We start from the raw sequence: 19,786 nt of genomic DNA on the forward strand, positions 1-19,786 counted from the left end.
GTTAGAAATATCGATCAGCTGCCTCCTGCACACTTCTTACTGGGGATGTGCCTGCAACCAAGGTACATGCCCTTGACCGAAATCAAACCTGGGACCCTTGAGTCCGCAGGCTGACACTCTCTATCCACTGAGCCAAACCGGTTAGGGCAACAGTTATGTTTTAATAAGATTTTACTGTACATTCTGTTATGCAACTTGCTCTTTGCTCCTGAAACGCAGAGGCTCCTAACCAGGCCGATCTGCTGGGGGAAGCAGCTGGTAATATTTTGTGCAAAATAGTGTTGGGTGCGAGTGTGTTGAGGGATAGTGACTAGGACTAGAGTCATCAAACTCTTTAAAAAGAATCGGACCCAAGCCCCTTGTTTTCCAGGTGGAGAACGTGAGGCCGGGAAGGGAAGGGCCAGGTGAGTGGGGAGCCCAGCCCCTCGGATGGCCTTGAAGGATGAGGGCAAGAACACTGCAGTCGCCGAGCCCTGGGCATCTTGCCCTGGACCTGGAGAGGAGCTGTGCCCTGCAGAGCCAGGAGGAGGGCAAGGGATCCGGCCCTTCCCAAGCTCCCAAGAGGGGCCTCTGCAGTTCCTGCGGGGAGAAAATTTACGGTCGGGAGCTTGGGGAGGTTGCAAGGAAAAGGTCTGATGCAGCACTTGGGGAGGACTGGCTTCTAGTTGGGCCTGCCTCCTCCAGGCTCAGGAAAGCCCTGCAAGGGGCAGGCTTTGAGCATGGGGGCGGGTGGACAGGGGTCAGAGGATGCTGTTGGGACCAGGCCCCCCAGAGTCCCCTGGTGCTAGGACCCAGACCCTCAGAGAGCGATGAGCATAGACCCTGTCCAGGCTCGCCCTAGCCAGTGTGGCTCAGTGGATAGAGCTTCAGCCTGTGGACCCAAGGGTCCCGAGTTCGATTCCAGTCAAGGGCACGTACCTCGGTTGCAGGCTCTTCCCCAGCCCAGGCCCCTGGTCGGGGCTCGTGCAGGAGGCAACCAATTGATGTGTTTCTCTCACATCGATTTTTCTCTCTGTCTTTCCCTCTCTTTCCCACTCTCTCTAAAAAAAAAATCAATGGGAAAATATCCTCGGTGAGGATTTAAAAATAAAAAGAACTTGTCCAGGCTCTTGTTGCTGTACGGTGAGTGTTATCAGCACAGCCCATAGCCTTTCTGGAGCTTAAACTGCTCAGGACTTTCCTAGCTGCCGCAGGAGGGTCTGGCATCACTAACAATGGCCACCACCCATCAAGGGCGTCTCCTGTGTGGGCCTTATGCCAAGCATTGTGCGGGCACACGCTTCAGCCTTCAGTCCGCCCATCAACCCCCGGGGTGGAGGGGGTGGGGGGGTCCTGTGAGTCTCTCACTTTACAGTGACTCACCAAGGCCAAGGTCACTGCCCAAGGCCAGCGGTGTCAGCAGAGGCCTGTGCAGTGGTGAGCCTGGTGCTGGAGCCCGTCTTCAACCTGGGGAGGGGCTGCCCTGGCACAGGAACGACCCCTGTGAGGGGGTGAGGGTGGAGGAGTTTTTGTTCTGTTGGAACTTTTTACTGCAAGCATGTGCCACTTTTACAGTTAAGGGGGAACGTTTTCTTAAAATTTGTATTTCTTTCTTTTGTTGTTCTTGTTGTTAATCCTCACCCGAGGATATTTTTCCATTGATTTTTTGGGAGAGTGGGAGGAAGAGGGACAGACAGAGGGAAACATCGATGTGAGAGAAGCACAGCTGAATGGAAATGAGGATGACACTGTACCCACCCCATAGGGATAGCATGTGGATGAAGGGAGACACGCCAATGAAACGATTTTTGTGTGGAGTCTGTCACATGATGAGTTTTTGGCAAATGGCACTGCCATCGTTGCCACACCATCACCACCATTGATAACCTGTAGGCAGCAGAGCCGGGGGGGAGGGGGGGGGGGAGGTGTTGAGCAGAATTTTGTTCCTGGTAAGACCAGGAATGGATAAATGAGAGTATTTGCAGCAGGGGGAGAGAGAGGGGAGCAGAGGAGGGGTCCCGGGCAGTCTCTAGGCCGCTCTGCCCTGGGGGCTGTGCCAGACCTACCCTGGGTGGGAAGGATTTGATCTGTCCACCTCAGCGGATGGGGAGCTGGCATTGTTAGTGAGGCTGCCGGTAAAGTCACCTCCTGCCTCCTTCCAAAAAGGATCTGAGGCATCTCTTATTTTATTTTTAATACATTTTTATTGATTTCAGAGAGGAAGGGAGAGGGAGGAAAAGATAGAAACATCAATGCGGAGACAGAATCACGGATCGGCTGCCTCCTGCACGCCCCACACTGGGGATAGAGTCTGCGACCGGGGCCTGTGTCCTGACCGGGAATCGACCTCCTGGTTCACAGGTCGATGCTCAACCACTGAGCCATGCTGGCCGGGCTGAGGCAGCTTTTGGAAATCTGTAGCATAAAAACAGCAAGCAAACAAATTGAAGGAGAGAAATAGAAATCGTATAAGAAGAATCACATAGAAAGAAGGTTGGGATACAGAAAGGAAGGGAAGGATGGCAATTAATGTCACCCGGGGGCCCTCTAGTGGGCTTAGATGGAAAGAACACTTAAGTCAGCTTGTCTTCATCATGCAGCAGGGGAGAGGGGGGGTGAGAAGGACAGGCTCTGAGATGCTGTGTGTCCGAAAGAGGAAGGGACTTGCTGAAGGTCTCACACTGCCGCAGGGGGTCCTGGGGCGTTTCATGACATCACCACCGCTCCTAACCTTCCTCTGATTGGCTGAAACCTCCTGGGGCAGGTAAGGGTCCACGGAGAGGGAAGGCATGAGCCCTGCAGTCATCCGGGGGCTTGGAACCAACCCCTCAGCTCTGCCACTCAGACACTGTGTGACTTAAGCTCTTGGAGTTGCAGCTCGCCCCTGCCCAGGTAACAAGGGGATGCTGTGAGGAACAAATGAGACCCTCTGCACATGGTCAGGCATACCCTAGGAGCTCCATAAATGTTCGCTGATGTTCTGCAGTTTTAGATTAAATGCCTCCACTTGTCCAGGCCGCCCCTGGTCCCTCCAATCCTGGGGGGGGGGGGGGGGGGGGGGGGAGCTTCCATTCCTTCTCTGGACTCCCGTATCCTCAGTGCACCCCCTATCACAGTCCCAGTCACACTTATGTCTGTCACCCGCTCCAGACAAGCTAGGTTAGCAAGGACAGGGCCTTTGCCTCACCCAGTACCCAACCCGGGACCTGGCTCAGAGCAGGGGCTTGGAAAATGCTTTCTGAAGGACCCAGATGCCCGGCTCCCTTGCCTTCTGCACTGTTGTCCCTGGAGTACCTTTTCCTTTCATCTCTGTACAGCTCTGTTCTCACTGGGCAAGGCCTAGCACAAGTGCCACCTTCCCCAGGATGTCTTTCCTGAGCCACTGTGACTTCTGTCTTTTTCTATTTTTTAACAGTTTTATTAATTTCAGAGAGGAAGGGAGAGTGAGAGAGACTCTTTTCTTATTCTCTTTTCATGTTACATTCCCAGAAACATCAATGATGAGAGAGAATCACCGATCGGCTGCCTCCTCACGCCCTCTACTGGGGATCGAGCCCACAACAGGGCACGCGCCCCCGACGGGAATCGAACCCTGGACCCCTCAGTCCACAGGCTAACGCTCTATCCACTGAGCCAAACCGGCCAGGGCACTTCCATCTTCTTTAGGATTTCCTAAAGCTCTGATTTCTTCAACCAGCTTGAAGAAATTTCGGTTTGTTGATTTGTCTTGTTGAATAATTATTCTCTTTTCATGTTACATTCCCAGTGAAATGTTGGCTGATGGTGTTTGCCAACATTTATCATTAAAGAAAGGGAGTTGCTCCAGACAGCTGTGCATAGCACGTGGAAACATGGCACCTACTTAGGAAATTATTCTGTGTCCTGCCTACGTCAGAAAAGGACTTTAAAATGGAATAAGGTCTGTAAATTTAGTTAATGGTATTGTACCAATGCTAATTTCCCGGTTTTGATTTATGCTCCTAATATATAAAATGTCACCATCGAGGGAAGCTGGGTGAAGGGCACATGGGACTCTATGTATTATTTTTGCAATTTCCTGTAGGCCTATAACTATTTACAAATAAAAAATTGTATAAAAGGACTTAAGGCTGATTAAACATATAAAACGATATTAAATATTAAAACGATATCTAGATTAGATGGGACTTACAGACTTGGCTGTACACACTTAGTTAGTTTTACAATATTAAAAGATTGATAACCTAAGTGCACAACTGTAGGGGGCTGTTTTTGAGAACAGGGATGCCATCCCAACAGCGGAATACAACTCAGGTATGGGAAAGCACCACATAGAAATGTGCTTATCGTTTGGGGAAAGCTTTTACCAATACTTTAGTGAATTAGAAATATCAAATGATACATCAGGTGTGGAAGGAAATTCACCAAACTGTTCAAAGTGAATGTCTCAGAGCAAATGAATGGCGATGTTTTTAAAAATCTTCTTTTTGCGCGCTAGTGTATTTCCACGTCTCTACAACGCAAATATCATTTGCCCAGCAGAACATTTTTAAAGAGTAGCCATGAAATCATGTTTTAAAGGGGATGGTCAGACATTATCTATAAGGAGGAGAAAGTTAATAGTACCAGTCGGGAGTGAGGTGGCTATAGGAATGGAGGTCCTGGCACCCCATAAAAGGGGAAGGGGACCTTATGAAGTTCTCCTTGGATAAACGTTCCTGGACGGTCGGATGCTTTCCCCTAAAGCAGTGGTTCTCAACCCTCCTAATGCCGCGACCCTTTAATACAGTTCCTCATGTTGTGGTGACCCCCAATGTCATTGTTACGAATTGAACATAATTAAAGCATAGTGATTAATCACAAAAACAATATGTAATTATATATGTGTTTTCCGATGGTCTTAGGAGACCCCTGTGAAAGGGTCGGTCGACCCCCAAAGGGGTCGCGACCCACAGGTTGAGAACCGCTGCCCTAAAGCATTCCATTCCCCCTAACATTCCCCAATGGCTGCCCTGAAAGGCAGCGAGCACTAGACTAGACTTGCAGCTCTAGGTTTTTTTTTCTTCTTTTTGTTTTATTGCTTAAAGTATTACAAAGAGTATTACATATGTCTCCTTTATTTTTCCCCCCATTGACATTCCCCCAGCCTCTCTACCCCCCAGTGTCTTGTGTCCATTGGTTATGCTTACATGCATGCATACAAGCCCTTCGGTTGATCTCTTACCCCCCCCCCCGCCCCCTTAAGCAGCTCTAGTTTTGACTTCTATTCATCAAGGAAGTGATCTTGAGAAAACACTGCCCCTCTCGGAGCCTCCGTTTTTCCGTCTGGAGCACAGAAGGAAGAGATGGACCTCAAAGCCGAGTCTAGGACGTTTTCCATCCGCGTTAAATTTCTCAGCGGCTAACACTGGCTAATTTTTCTAAACGCATTGACGAAGCAGCGCCGCGGCCACGAAGGGGTTAATCGCCGTGGCCCCGCCCCCTCCTGGCCCCGCCCCGCGGGCCCAGCCACCCGCCCGGGGTGGCACCTTTGACCCCGCCCCCAGGCCGTGCGTCCACCGGAAGTGCCCATGCGCAAGCAGCTCATTTCCGCTGGGCAGGTGACAGCCGTGGGGCTCCGAGCAGCCGGCTGCACTGTCGCACCGGGAGAGCGGGGGGACGAGGCCGCGGACATTTTGCTGCCCAGCCGAGCCGCGCCGTGGCGCCGGGAGCCGTTCGGACCTGCGGGTGAGGAAGCAGGGAGTCAGGCGAAGCAGGAGAAGGCGCGGGGCGGGGACTCGGGGGTCTGAGGTGAGGGGTTTGCAGGGTCAAAGGTCATGAGAGGACGGGGTGGGGCGGGGGGAGCGAGAGCGCGGAGAGTGGCTTCCCAGGCCCCCACGAGGCAGGAGGACTGCAGGTTCATTCATTCACGCCCACTGGCCGCGGACCTGCGCCTCAGCCCGTCCCGGGTTCCGCAGCCCGTCCCGGGGCGCCCTCCGGGACAGATTCCTAGACTTAGGCCCCGAGGAGCGTGCGCTTGGCCGGAGCGGAAACTCCTCATCGCGTCCCGGTTTCCCCCTCACACTCTCCCCTGTGGCCACCTTGAGGACTCCTGGTCGTTCAAGGCTTTATCTCGTTGCCAAGGTTCGAAAGGGAAAAAAAACACACAAAAAAAACTCAAGAAACAGCCGCCGGCTCCGGGCTGGACTTGGGTTCGGTCTGTCGTTGGCGCCTCGGGATCGGGTTATCTGGGGACACACCTGTAATCATGCTAAAGACGCCGATGCAGATGCTCGGAGCTGGTTACGGAGCCCCTCCTGTGTCCCGGGCGCGGCGCTGAGCACTGGACTTAACAGTGCTGCATGGAAGCTTCCCACCAGCCCCGTGAGATCGCTGCTGCGGTCATCCCCATTTTATCTGCCGGTAACCCGAGGCACGGGGAGGTCAGATCACACCTGGAAGGTCAAACAGCATCGGGCTCCTCCCCGGGCTCTCAGGCACCTGCAGGGCGCGGGTTGGGTCGGCGCTGTTTCGTATCTTTAGCTGCCATTATATGTTTACGTGGAGGTAAAGCGGTGGCCTTCCTGCTTCTCCGTCTAATCTTCACCAGGGGCATTGCAGTCGCTTTCTTTAGGATGAAGCCCTTTTGCAGGCTGTTCCTATAGGTGACTGACTGCCTTTCAGGGCAAGAGTGGAAGTTTATTCCCGACCCTGGGCCAGTGGGAGACACCCAACAGGCAGGCTGTGCGCGGAACGAATTTTTATAAGAATATTCCGGAACCTTTCTTGAGCGTGGCCGAGCTGCATTCCCTTTGGAGTAAAGAGGAACCACAGGATCCCTGGAGGACCATTCTCTCTGAGGACAGGGCAGGCCCCAGGGCTTCCTGGCTGGGGAGAGCCCGTCCGGCCCGGTGACCGTCCGGCCCGGGAGCCGGTGACCGTCCGGCCCGGGAGCCGGTGACCGTCCGGCCCGGGAGACGGTGACCGTCCGGCCCGGGAGACGGTGACGTCCGGTCCGGGAGACGGTGACCGTCCGGCCCGGGAGACGGTGACGTCCGGTCCGGGAGACGGTGACGTGGTTTGATGGCCCGAGGATGAGGCTCTGTGAGTCTGAGCTTCCTTTGCACACACTTCACTTGCTCCCGTTCTACCTCAGTTTCCCTGGCAGCGGCATGAGAGAGACCTGCTGCCTCCCTACCCGTTCCTGGGTGTTTTAAGACTTCGTGAACCCGTGAAGGCCTCCACATGCTTCTGTGATATAAATATGACCGTAGTACCTTTAATTTTTAAAAAAACCACTCTGTGATCTGTTCTCCTAATCCCATTGAATTCACAGAAACTTAATATTGTCACCTTATCCCCATCCTTCCAAGAGAGACGCAGCGGCTGGTCGCCGACGGCAGGAACATGAGCGGAGTTCGGAGCGTCTGGCTCCCTGTCCTGGGTGGAGCCCACCAGGCTGGTCTGACCTCTTACAAACTGTCGTTGAGCAGCTCCACTCGTTTCCAAGGACGCGGGCGTCTTAGAGGTTCTGAGAGGCTGTCTGTCTATCGCGTGCGGGTTCAGCAGAGGCTCCCCACCCTCCCACCCCCACCCCAGCGGCTCGAAAGGCTCAGCGGGATCAGGGAAAGACTCCCATCCCCCGGCCCGGGCCCTCAACTCCGCTCCTCGTGTGACCTGGACGACTCACTCAGGCTGGCCTCCTGTGCCTCAGCTCTAAAATACCACCGCCCCCCGCCTCTCGTCCCCCGTGTGTGTCAGGGGTTCGAGGAGGAGCTTTGTGCAGAGCCTGGTGGTGTTGTTGTAGTGGGTGCCTGCGGGGGGCCTATGTCTGTCACCCCTGGTCTGTGGGGTGTTACTTCCTTCTGCAAACAGACCTTTCTATACACAGGACTTCTCCCACCCTTCTCCTTTCACTTCCTAAAAGTGTTTCCGACTCAGTTGAGTTCGTTGGTCCTGCTGGCTTTGGGCTTGGACTTTCATCTTTTTTCTAGTCGTCTTCTAAAACGGTGGTGTGTCTTGACTGCTCACTCCCCAGAAACACGCACACACACACACACACACACACACACACACACACACACACACACCCCGCCTGATGCCAAAGCCAGACGCTTACTGTGAGCAGTCATGGCTTGGGGGTGGGCTCTGCTCTTTGGTGTATTTCTAACCGTGGAGGGAGGGGGGCGTCTGTTCCTCGAAGGTGTTTCTTTTTCTGAATAGGTCTTCCTGCCTGGAGGTCACTCAGAAATGATCACAACCAGAAGCTGCTTCTGTGTTCTTTTTCTCTTTACACAGAGAGGAACAAATAACTCCAGAGAGAAGAGGTCACTTGAGCAGTTGGGGAATCCTTTACCAAAAAAATCCTGCTTGAATATCCATCAGTGGCTCTTCACTGCCCTCAAGCTAAAACTCACATTCCTTCGCATGACCTCCAAGTCGTGGACTCTGACCCCTGCCTGGCCCTTCCGCCTCATCTCTCCTAGTCCACCTTCCCCCTCTTCCCAAGCTCCAATCAAACGCGTTGGCCTTTCAACAAAGCTCCAGCCCTGTACCTCCGTGGTTTTGCTTTGTGCTGCTCCCACTGCCTAATCACATTTCCTGTCACCGTCCTTCCTTTGCTGCACCCCTACTTGGTGCCTCCCATGTGAGCATTCCCGCACACCATGCCGGCCTGAACTAGATGCCTCCTGTGATGTCCCGTGACTCTGATCACAATGGGTTGTCATTGACTGCTAAGTACATGGCTCTTAATCTTTGGCCAGGACTTGTCTTAATTGTCTGCATCTCCAGCACCTAGTGAGATGTCTGGCACACAGTAGGTGCTCAGTAAGTGTTTAGTGAATGAACAGATGAGTGGGATATTGCATTGAATCGTCAGGATTCCTTGACTCCTAAGGAATTCAGAGCACTTTGCAGATGTAGCCTCATGTCGCCCCAGGGGGATAGGGAAAAACCTGACCTGTGATGGGGTTAACTACTCTCAAACTACTGTTGCTACCACCTAGCCAGCCACCAGCATGCCTCAGGGCCTCCAGAGACCTGGGGGATGGGGGGCAGCAGGGAGGTGCTGGTGGTAACCTCCCTTCCTATGTAGTAGTAATAGTGGCTAACATTTATCAAGTACTAGGTGGCTGGCACTGCTGAGAGCTTTGTATGTATTGACATTCTAGGTCACAAGCCCCTCAGGTATTTGACATTGTAATTCTCATTTTACGGTTGTATGGTTGTGCCTGTGATGTTGTCGACCCCTGGAGAGACCCCGTCGTACCTGTTGTGGCCACCTTTCCATTCCCAACCCCTGGTTCTTGGATTATCTCCTGTTATTTAATGGGGTTGAGGAGGAGCTTGGGTTTGGTTCTAGACTCCCAAGCCCCATGCTTTTTGGGTTTTTAGCCTTGGGCTTGACCTCTGACCTTCATTAAGAGGGTCTCCCTGAAGTCAGGAGGTCTCTTCTAGTTAGATGAGAGTATGGCTGGTTGACTCCAGAATGCCCAGAGTTCATCATCAGCCAGGATGCCTTGGTCTGTCCCCCAGATAACCATGTGGACTTGAGCTGGAAGATGGTAGATTTGGAAGTCAGGACTCAAGAGCTCTAAAACAGTGGTTCTCAACCTTCTGACCCTTTAAATACAGTTCCTCATGTTGTGACCCAACCATAAAATTATTTTCGTTGCTACTTCATAACTGTAATGTTGCTACTGTTATGAATCATAATATAAATATCTGATATGCAGGATGGTCTTAGGCGACCCCTGTGAAAGGGTCGTTCGACCACCAAAGGGGTCGCGACCCACAGGTTGAGAACCGCTGCTTTAAAACCTACTCTTCCCTTTTTAACACAGTAAACATTAGATATAGCTGAGCTCTGTAGAGGAATAGACTTGGGTAGCACATTCTTTTTACCACACCGATTGCTTTTTGGGCCTTCAGCATGTTGAGAGTAGAATGACAAAATTTTATTACAGGCAGCTGTTGAGTTTGCTTCTATGATCTTTCGTCTGTGATCTCTAAGGGTTGGGTGGCTGGATGTTGAGATACTGAAGGCAGAACCGTCATACATCCAGCATTCATTCATCCAATCTTTATTTCAGACCCTGCTCTGTGCCTGGCACGGGGCTAAGTGTGAGGATAGGTAAACAAAACAGACAGTTTCTGTCCTTGACTTGCTTACTACATTCTACTGGGGGAGAGAGACAAAGATAAAGTAGAAAACAAATGTAATAATTAGAAAAACTGATAAGCCATGAGGGAAACAGAAGTACAGCCCCCAGCACCTGTTGAAATGTAAGTCAGATCTCAGGACTCCTGCTCAGAACCCTTGGTGGCTTCCAGCTCACCAAGAAAAAGCCAGTCCTTACCTTGACCTGGAAGGCTCCCTCCATTCTCTTCTGACCTCATAACCCCCCTCCCCCCTCAGTGCTCACTCAGCTTGAGCCACATCACCTGCTTTTCCTCAAACAGGCCAGTTACACTCCCACCTTTGCACTATTCTTATGCCCAGACAGTCACCTATCACCTCCAGGAAACCTTCTGTGGCCACCCTGGTTAAATTTCAACCTTCCCCTCCACCCCCAAGCTTCCTATCCTTCCCTGCTCTCTCTTTCTACATAGCATTTATTACTATCTAAGATACTTTTTATTCTACTTATTTATCCTGCTTGTGGTTCCTGTCTGCCATTAGGGTGTATCCTCCCAGAAATTTCATTCACGGTTGCATCCCCCTCGTGTAGACATGTTTATGGCATCTGGGAGGTGGTCAGTACACAGGTGAACAGGAGCACTGGGGAGTGAGGACAGAAAATGTCTTACTTACTGCATGCAGGGATGGTATCTTTGAAATGATGTAATCTAAGCTGAGATTTGAAGATTAAATTGGAGCAGTCACTCTAGAAGCCAGACAGGATAATCCAGGCAGAGGATCAGCAAGTGCAAAGGCAACGAAGAGCTTGGTAATGAGAGGAACATTGAAGGAGGCCTGTGGGCCTGCAGGGTTATAAGCAGAAGGAAGGGCCTAGCTGTGCTCACATCATAGCCTCATAGCCTGTGTCAGAGCCCCCCCACCCCCGGCACCCCAGCATTTGTACCCCCACCTCCCATAGCTCTCTGGTCACTCTAATCTGATGCCTATGGGAGCAAGAGATGGTGGTCTGGCCTCACTGAAGGAAGTGGCCTGAACATTTTTCCCATTGGAGTTGTTGCTACCTGATCATCTACCCTTTGCCCTTTCTTTTCTGTTATAATTTATTTCCTTACTTTACATTTATTGGCTGTGAAATGGGCTATGGGGTCCAGCATTTTCAATTTCAGTTTTGTCAAAATAGCTTGACATCCGGAGCAGATGTAGCTCTGACCCTGGCAAACCCTGCTCTCTGGCTCAGGTTGGTTTACAGAGCATGACATTTTCCCAAAAGGAGAGTTGAGCACTAGCCATTCAAATATTTATTGAGCACCAACTCTTTCTCAGGTACCAGTCTAGGAACTAAGAATACAGTAGTAAACAAAATGGACAAAATCGTTGTCCTCATGGAATTCATATTATGGAGGAAGAAAAAATAGACAATATAAATACATTTTATATTATGTTAGTGATACATACTTTGAAGAAAAGCAAAGGGAGGAAAGAAGGAGTATAGGAAGTGGGGTGGATTGGTCGGGGATGTACACACTTTTAAATAAGGTGGTGAAAGAAGGCCTCAGTGAAAAGGTGACATTTGAGCCAAGACTTAAAAGGGGTGAGGAACTGCCCTGGCCAGTGTGGCTCATTTGGTTGAGCATCATCCTGTGCACCAAAAGGTTGCTGGTTCAATTCTTGGTCAGGGCACATCCCCAGTAGGGGCTCGATCCCCAGTAGGGGCCATCCAGGCGACAGCTGATTGGTGTTTTGGTCTCATGATGTTTTTTTCTCTCTCTCTATTCCTCTCTCTTCCTTTCTCTCTAAAAATCAATTTTAAAAATCTTTAAAAAATAAAAGGCATAAAAAAGAAGAAGTGAGATTAAATCATAAAGCTATTTGAAGAGAAAGTCTCTCTGGTAAAGTGAACCGTGTGTGCAAAGGCCCTGTGCTGGAAACAGCTGTTTTGTGCCAGGGTCAGCAAAGAGGCCCATATTGCTGGAACTGAGGGGGTGATGGGAAGAATAGGGGAGAAGAGTTCCAAGAGGTAATGATGGGGAGGGTATGTGTGAGAGAGACAGAAGCGGGTGTACGTCTCATACAGGGCTTAGGAGCCATGAAGCCATGTTAGGGACTTTGGCTTGTACTCGTTTGTCTACTGTGTGCATGCTCCTGTGCGGGGCAGAGTCCCAGTCTCAGAGCTGGCGGTGCTCCACGCTGTTACACATGCTGAATGGATGACTACGAACCCTGACAGATCTTCCGAGAGTGTTCCCATTGTATAGGTGGGAAAACAGATGTTGAGTTTTGCTTTGTAGTCTTTGGCCTCTTTTTCCCCTTTTTGACTAATTTAAATATTGTTCAGAAGAAGCCTTTATTTCTTTTTTTTTTCAAGTCCAGAGGAACTTTTCTTTTTCTTGACAGCAGCTCTTTCCACACATTATTGCTTGTAGATAGTTGAGAACTGGCACCTGATTCTAAAATTAGGCTCTAGAGACTCAGTGCTGATATAGGAACATTTGCATGTGGCATTTGCCTGCCTTTAGTTTCTTTTTTATTTGAGCCTTTAATTGCTAATGGGTCTTAGGAGATTGATTTTGACCAATCAGTTTTCACCCAAATCCCAGGAGGCCCGCATCTTGGCAAGCTCATCTAGACAGGCTTTCACCAGGCACGTTACCAAACTTGATGTTTCTGCTGTCCAAACTGGATGGACTGGTCCTAAAATAACCTGTTATTCAACAATGGAGGGACTCTGTAGGGATGTGTGGCAACACATTTTACATACCCTTTAGCCTGGAGTGTGTGTGTTTCTGCAGGGCTTCATTCAGAGTGGAGGAGTTGCCTCGCTTGACAGAACGGGACATGTGGGACCTCATTGTGGGGCAAGGGTGGAGAGTGTCAGCACTACCATTTTCTAGCTCTGTGACTCCAGAAAGATGCCATGACCTCTCTGGGCTTCAGTTTTCTCATCTGTACACTGGTGATTTTATTAATACTCTTTACGTAGTGTCCAGCCCAGAATGCACATCTGTTCACCATTACTACTTCCATTGCCATCTTCGTTCTGAATTCTGTGCCACACCTGAAGAAGAACAGCTTGTTTTCTCCTCGTTAGTGAGCCACTGGAAAGAGCCTGTCTGCCTGAGCTTGGTGACTACATTGTCTCAGATAATAAGCCTGAAATCTGGTTTCTCTACTGCTGATTCAACCTTTTATTTTTTTCATAAGTTTTTTAAAAATATATTTTTATTGATTTCAGAGAGGAAGGAAGAGGGCGAGAGAGATAGAAACATCCATGATGAGAGAGAATCATTGATTGGCTGCCTCCCACAAGTCCCCCACTGAGGATCAAGCCCACAACCCGGGCATGTGTCCCCGACTGGAATCGAACCTGGGACCCTTTAGTTTGAAGGCCGGTGTTCTATCCACTGAGCCAAACCGGCTAGGGCCTAATCTTCAAGTTGACCTTCACTGTTTCTGTAAAGTGAATTTGTGTACTTACCTGTGAGGACCTTTTTCTTTTTAAAAGGAGACGATCAGACCAGTGAGGAGTCGTGAGTAGAGTTACTGGGTGGTGAGTAGAATCATCGTCTCTATTAAACACTAAGCTTCATAGGGGCCAGGGCATAATCCAGAGCGTGACACAAAATAGGGGAGTATTTGTGGAGTAAATAACCTCTGCCCTTGAGAATTGAAATGACAAAACATGTGGGATGATCCAAGTTTGGCTTTTCTGTTCCAAATGAAGAAACGGTGGCACCACCCTAGCCCATTTTATTCACTCTTCCTCGCTTAGTCTTGACTGCCTTTGAGCTCACATGTGCCTTGGAGCAGATTTCTCAACAGGTATTCATCAGGCAAGGGTTTACAAGTGAGAGCTGTCAACACTGAAGGTGGAAGTCACCAATGCGGACTTCCAGGGATCAGTATTCCCTGCCTGAATATCCTTGAATTAGAGATGGGTCTGGGCAGCTGATCAGAGCTTGCCAAATACTCTTTCCCCTTTGCCTTTCCTAGCACGCCTTCTCTGCTGATCTCACAGTACCAGTTGTCTCCCTTGTCAGTTTACTGCTAGTTCACTGAGCATGCAGGGTGCTGCGCTGCTGCTGCCAGCTTCATGCCTCGCATCCGACTGCAGGGCATGGGCTGCTCTGACATGAATCGCTGCCCTGAGACTTGAATAGTCATCACCCGGGCCATTGGCTGGCCATTTGGGGAATGGCTGGCTTCTTACTATTTTTCTTCCTACTGAAGACCTAATAGGGTTTGCTGGCCCTGGTGGCATTCGGAATTTTTCTCTTGTCCTCTTGGAAACGTCCTTTGTCATGCTCCGAGAATGATGATGGTCCATTTCCTCGTTTCATACCCAGGAAGAACACTCATTGATGAGGAAATAGGTTTGTCATAGAATGTGAGGTGTGGGAGGGACTTTAGCTGTCATTTAATAGGCTGCATGTCAAACTCTGTCCCATGGAGCAGTGGGTTGTCTGGGGCCCAGGTGAGGAAAGGGGAGAGTGGAATGAGCCAGGCTCTAGTCACCCCCCGCCCTACATCAATCAGAGCAGTCTCACTTTTGTTTTTTAAACAGTTTAAAAGCAAAGAAGGGCTTGAAAAGCCATTAATTTTGTTGAATTCTCTTGTTTGACAGTTGGTAACAGTAAGGCTCAGATGGAGGGATTTGCCCAGGATCGCACAGCTGTTGGTAGCAAAGCGAGATTTCCTGGCAGCCATCTTGGCATTGGATCAGCCTGGCCATGTTTGTTGAAGTTCACTGCTAAACCTTATGTTTCTGGTCTGTCCAGTCATCGTTGTCTGGCACTCATCAGGGAGTCCTCTTGTCTTGATGTATTATGGGCCTTTGGTTTTGTAGCTTCTCTGAGAACCTGTCTTCTCATTAATTCCGTCAGCAGACATTTGGTGAGCTCCTGGAATGTGCCAGGCATAGTGCCAGTCACTGGGTAGAGAGCATTAAATAGGGCAGATTCCAAATTAGAGTTGTCAGGAGGCTGTGGAGAAGTCCACAGGAATTACTCTTGTGTTGGGAGGCCTCTGCCATCGGGGTCCAGAGAAGGCCCCCCCTGGTGTAGCCGTGTTTGAGCTGAGACTGAAGGATGAGCGCAGGGGTGGGAACAGTATTTGGGGTGGAAGTACCATTGTTTCCTAAGCTGTATTATCCTTAAGAGAGGTGATACAGGCCCAGGACATAACATTCCCCAGACAGAAAAAGCTGAATGAGGAAAGGTCTGTCTCTCACTCATCCCTTGGTAATCCAGCTTCCTTTCTGGAGGGAGTCACTGTTAACATTTCTTATTCACCCTTTCAAGGAAAGTCAATGCATTTGTAAGCATGGTATTTATGTTTTTCTTTTTTAAGAGGAATGGTAGTAAACTATACTTTTTAAAAAAACATGTTTTCTTTGATTACAAAATCCACATTTTTAACTGGTTAATAGTTAATCTGCATTTTAACCGGTATTCGTATGCTGTTAACCGGTTAGAAATGCGGATACCAGTTAAAAATACAGATTAGCTATTAACTGGTTAAAAATGCGTATTTTGTAATCAAAGAAAACATGATAATTTCAAGAGAAACATCAAAAGTGCTTTATTCAAAGTAATGTCTATCGCTAGCTACACATTTCCCCCATCTTTCAGGTGATTTGTGGATACCGTCCCAATAGAACTTTTCTTGTTTTGAGGCAGACCATTCAGAGACCCAATTTCCACTTCTTCCTACGTTTTGAAGTGCTGCTCAGAAAGTGCGTGTGCCATCAATCGGAACAAGTGGGAATCTGAAGGAGCAATACAACAAAATAGCATCAAGAAACACAATTTCCATCACCCCTAGAGTTCTTTCGTGACCCCTTCAAGCCAGTCCCTCCCTCCTAGAAGCGTCCACTGATCTGACTTCTATCACCGTAGGTTAGTTTTACCTCTCCTACTTATTCGAGAATTTCATATACTAAATGGAACCCCACAATATTTGCAGTGTTTATGTGTCAGTATTCTTTCATTCTCACATCCATCAGAAAAAAATATGTGATATAAGTGGAGCAGCAGGTGGTGATGCCCCCATTTTCAGGAGGGGAAGTTGAATTATAGAGAAGTGAACTGTAACTTTAGTACAGCACTCCCTTTTTAAAGTTATTGTTATTATTAGTTGAAATATATCACTATGCATTTTCTTAATGCATTTTTTATAGATTTAAATTCATTTCATTAGCTTAAAACACAGATTTTTTTTTTATCTCTAGTTAATAAAATTACATATAGAGATGTGAAGGCTTTCTTTTTTTCTTAAACCTAACCCTAACTCCAGTGGCTAAAATAAAATTTAAAAATTCAATCTTTAGCTGGGAATTTTTTTAAAAAATATTTTTTATTGATTCTTAGAGAAAGAGAGGAAGGGAGAGGGAGAGAGAGAGAGAAACATCGAGAGCAAAACATTGATCGCTGCCTCCTGCACACCCCACCGGCTATCAAGCCCGCGGCTCATGCACGTGCCTTTACCAGGAATTGAACTGGCAACCTTCCCGTGCATGGGGTGACGCCCAACCAACTGAGCCACCCCGGCCAGGGATAGCTGGGAACATTTTTATGAGTTTTCCCCCTTCCCTTTTCTTCCTAGGACCTCATTTTTTACACTCTTAGATTATATTACATCTCGGTCCCTGGATGGTATATCAGTGATTCTCACCAAGGACTTCTTTTATAACTCTAGAAAACATAAGAGAAAACTACTGTGTTTAAGATTTTATTTCTCAGTTCCTTTTTTTAAAGCCTAGTGGCAGGAGAAAGCAAGCATGTCAAAGGATTTTTTTAAAAAGTGAGATTAACAGGAACTGGTCCTGTGATTATGGCTTCAAAGCCATCTTCCAAGGGTGGGTGTGCACACTTACGTGTCATTCAGTTGCTCCTGAAAGACAAAACCAGTCCTCCAGGTGTGCCCCTCTTTTAATCTGGACGGTGCCACCCCTCTGAGCCATTCCTTGGCCTGTAAATGCTGCAGTGGAGGAGTAAGCATCCCGGCCCAGAATGCTGTCTTAGCAAAAGTGACTCATCACACCGGCCAGAGCAGTTTCCAAACCAAAAATTCCCTCCAGTTACTGCTTTTGAATGCACCCCACCACTTCCAAAGATGGAATCCAAACCCTAAGCTTTCTCTGGCCTCAGTGGGCTGCCTGCTTTCAATTGTGGCTCCTGTACGCAATCAGATTCATCAAAGCACAAGGTCTTGGCCCGTTTGGCCTCCACTGATGTGTGGTGACAGCTGAGCGGTGCCAGCAGTCTTTTCTGTGGCATCTACAAGACTGAGCTCCTTTAGGACTGGACTGTGGGGTTTTTTCCGTTCCTGCAGAGAGAATGAAAAATCTCCCCTGCACTGACACCCAAGAGGCAACTGCAGTGAAAGGACACAGAGATAGCCACTCTCCGTAGGTCCGCGGGGCGCAGGTGATCTTCCCCAGTGAATGAGGTTTTTAAACCAGTGTCCTGGGATAGCTTTGCAAACGCATTTTCATTCCTCCCCACCTCCCCTTCCTCCTCTGCTTTAATTTCCTGTATATAAAACAACTTCAGAGGGATACAGTTTCTGCATCACCAGTCCCATCGGGCCCTCTGCAGAGGAATATGCGAAACAGATACTGCAGAGAAGTGGCAGGCAGTACACCGGGCAGCAGTTTGAGTAGTTGCTTAGCACCTGTAAAAGGAAATGTCATCCAAAGCTCAATGCTGTCAGCGTCTCAGCAGCTGTGGTGGTTTGACCTGACTGACCCTGAAACTCTGTTGCTTTGTTCAGTCCCCCAAACTTCCCCCCTTTCCTCCTCCTGGGTGGTGGCGTATAACACGGATTCAGCACCGGCAGGTTATGTTCTGGGAACTGAATGCTCCGAATACAGAGCTGAGCCTGCAGATCAGGGGAAAGCCGTCTCAGCCCCCTCTGCTGGGGAAGGGGGGTTTCTGGACAATGCCGAAGTTAGGCATCTAAGGTAGCTTTTGCCTTGTCCACTTTGACTTCCTTTTAGATTTAACATGGGAGAGGTTTGTCTCTTACTTTCTGTGATTCTTTTGGCCTGTGGTTTTTAGCCCCGTTTGCCTTCATTGATGCCTCTTAGACTAAACTTAACCTTGAGTTACACAGGGTACTGTCCTGTTCTGGGTGCCTCTACCAGTTATGCTTTCAAGTCTGTGACTTCTGAAGCCATGCAGCCCTTTATTGTGTGGTAGATATCCCGTTATCTTGTTTAGTTTATTTGCTCATTTTCAGAACTCCAGAAAGAATCTCTAGGTTGGTGAGGTTTCTCTGAGGAAATGGCATTATGTGCACGCAAAAGAAAATTGTTTTTATTTTTATTTTTTTTAAATATATATTATTGATTTTCTACAGAGAGGAAGGGAGAGGGACAGAGAGTTAGAAACAGCGATGAGAGAGAAACATTGATCAGCTGCCTCCTGCACACCCCCCACTGGGGATGTGCCCACAACCAAGGTACATGCCCTTGACTGGAATCGAACCCAGGACCCTTGAGTTCGCAGGCCGACGCTCTATCCACTGAGCCAAACCGGTCAGGGTGAAAATTGTTTTTAATGTAAGCAAACTGGGGGAAACAAATGCCACATAGTTACATAGCATAACAGAGCTGTCAGAGTCATCGAGGCTCCCTGTGACTTTCAGTGGTCCCGTTTCATTCCTTTCAACAACTATCAACTGAACACTGGCCGTGTGTGGAGCCCTGGGCCAGGCGTGAAGGGGGAGGATGGATAGAGCTGTGGACCACACCAGTGTGGGTCCTCCCTTTGTGGATCTGCCTCCAGCCCTGACTCCTGCTGCCAGGAGTGGCAATTAGAGTCCCCACGGCGGGACTGGCATCATCAGATGCAGCGGCCTCTGCGGCTCTTTCCCACAGCTCCCACGGAAAAGTACCGTCACCCCTTTCAACCTTGCAAAGCAGAAGCAAAGTAGAATTCAGTCTTTTTCTTTGTATCATGTTGTCAGCCAAGCCTTTATTCCTTTATCCTAAGGGGACCCACAAAGGATTTAAGGCAGCCCCAAGACAGTACATATTTGTTTCCTACTGATCGCTGAGACAAAATCTATGGGCATTTTGTTTGGGGAACAGCCCTGTTGCCATCCTGCCACAGTACAAGCTTAGCCTGGAAAAGTACAGCTGGGCTGAAGAAGAGCTACGTTGGCTTTGTTTCCAGAGACTTTTGAAATGATCCTTGACCCGTCACACCCGTCTGACCAGTAGCCATCTCTCCCCGACATGGTAACGAAAGATGTTAATGGATTACATGTTTGAGCCTCTTTGAACGGAGTAAGTTTTCTCCATTCAGATGTCTGGTTTTTGGGTTGTGTGGTTTTCTTACCATGTGAAAGCACAGGTGGGACTGGAAGGTTGCACTTGAAGGTTTTTTGAACTGTGTCCTTAGCCACTGTCAGGGTTCTGTCCTCCGTATCAGATGGGGAAGCAGAATTACTTCATCAGTAGAGCACAGGTGCCCTGGCTGATGTGTCTAAATAGTTAGAGCATTGCCCTATGCACCAAAGGGTCGAGAGTTCAATTCCTGGTCAAGGGCACGTACCTGGGTTGCAGGTTAGATCCCCGTCCCCAGTCAGGGCGGGTGCAGGAGACAATCGATTGATGTCTCTCTCACACTTATGTACATTTATGTTTCTCTCTCTGTCTCTCTTCCCCGCCCTCTCTTCTTTCCACTCTCTCTAAAAATCAGT

The 19,786-nt window shown here is 49.0% G+C and overlaps 1 protein-coding gene across 6 annotated transcripts in view; it reads left to right on the forward strand.

The window, feature by feature from the left end:
- The first annotated feature begins 5,533 nt into the window (after positions 1–5,533).
- AP1B1 (adaptor related protein complex 1 subunit beta 1) overlaps positions 5,534–19,786 on the forward strand; it is a 42,694-nt gene continuing 28,441 nt past the window's right edge. For 2 of the 6 annotated variants that reach the window (XM_036353745.1, XM_036353748.1), the window contains exon 1: positions 5,534–5,685. The gene's annotated coding sequence lies outside the window, so the exon portion shown is untranslated. Of the gene's footprint in view, positions 5,749–19,172; positions 19,371–19,786 lie in introns of all 6 variants that reach the window. The other 4 variants (XM_036353749.1, XM_036353750.1, XM_036353746.1 and 1 more) reach the window with 3 other exon arrangements.

This window comes from Myotis myotis, unplaced genomic scaffold (assembly GCF_014108235.1).
Source record: "Myotis myotis isolate mMyoMyo1 unplaced genomic scaffold, mMyoMyo1.p scaffold_m19_p_20, whole genome shotgun sequence".
NCBI lineage: Eukaryota > Metazoa > Chordata > Mammalia > Chiroptera > Vespertilionidae > Myotis > Myotis myotis.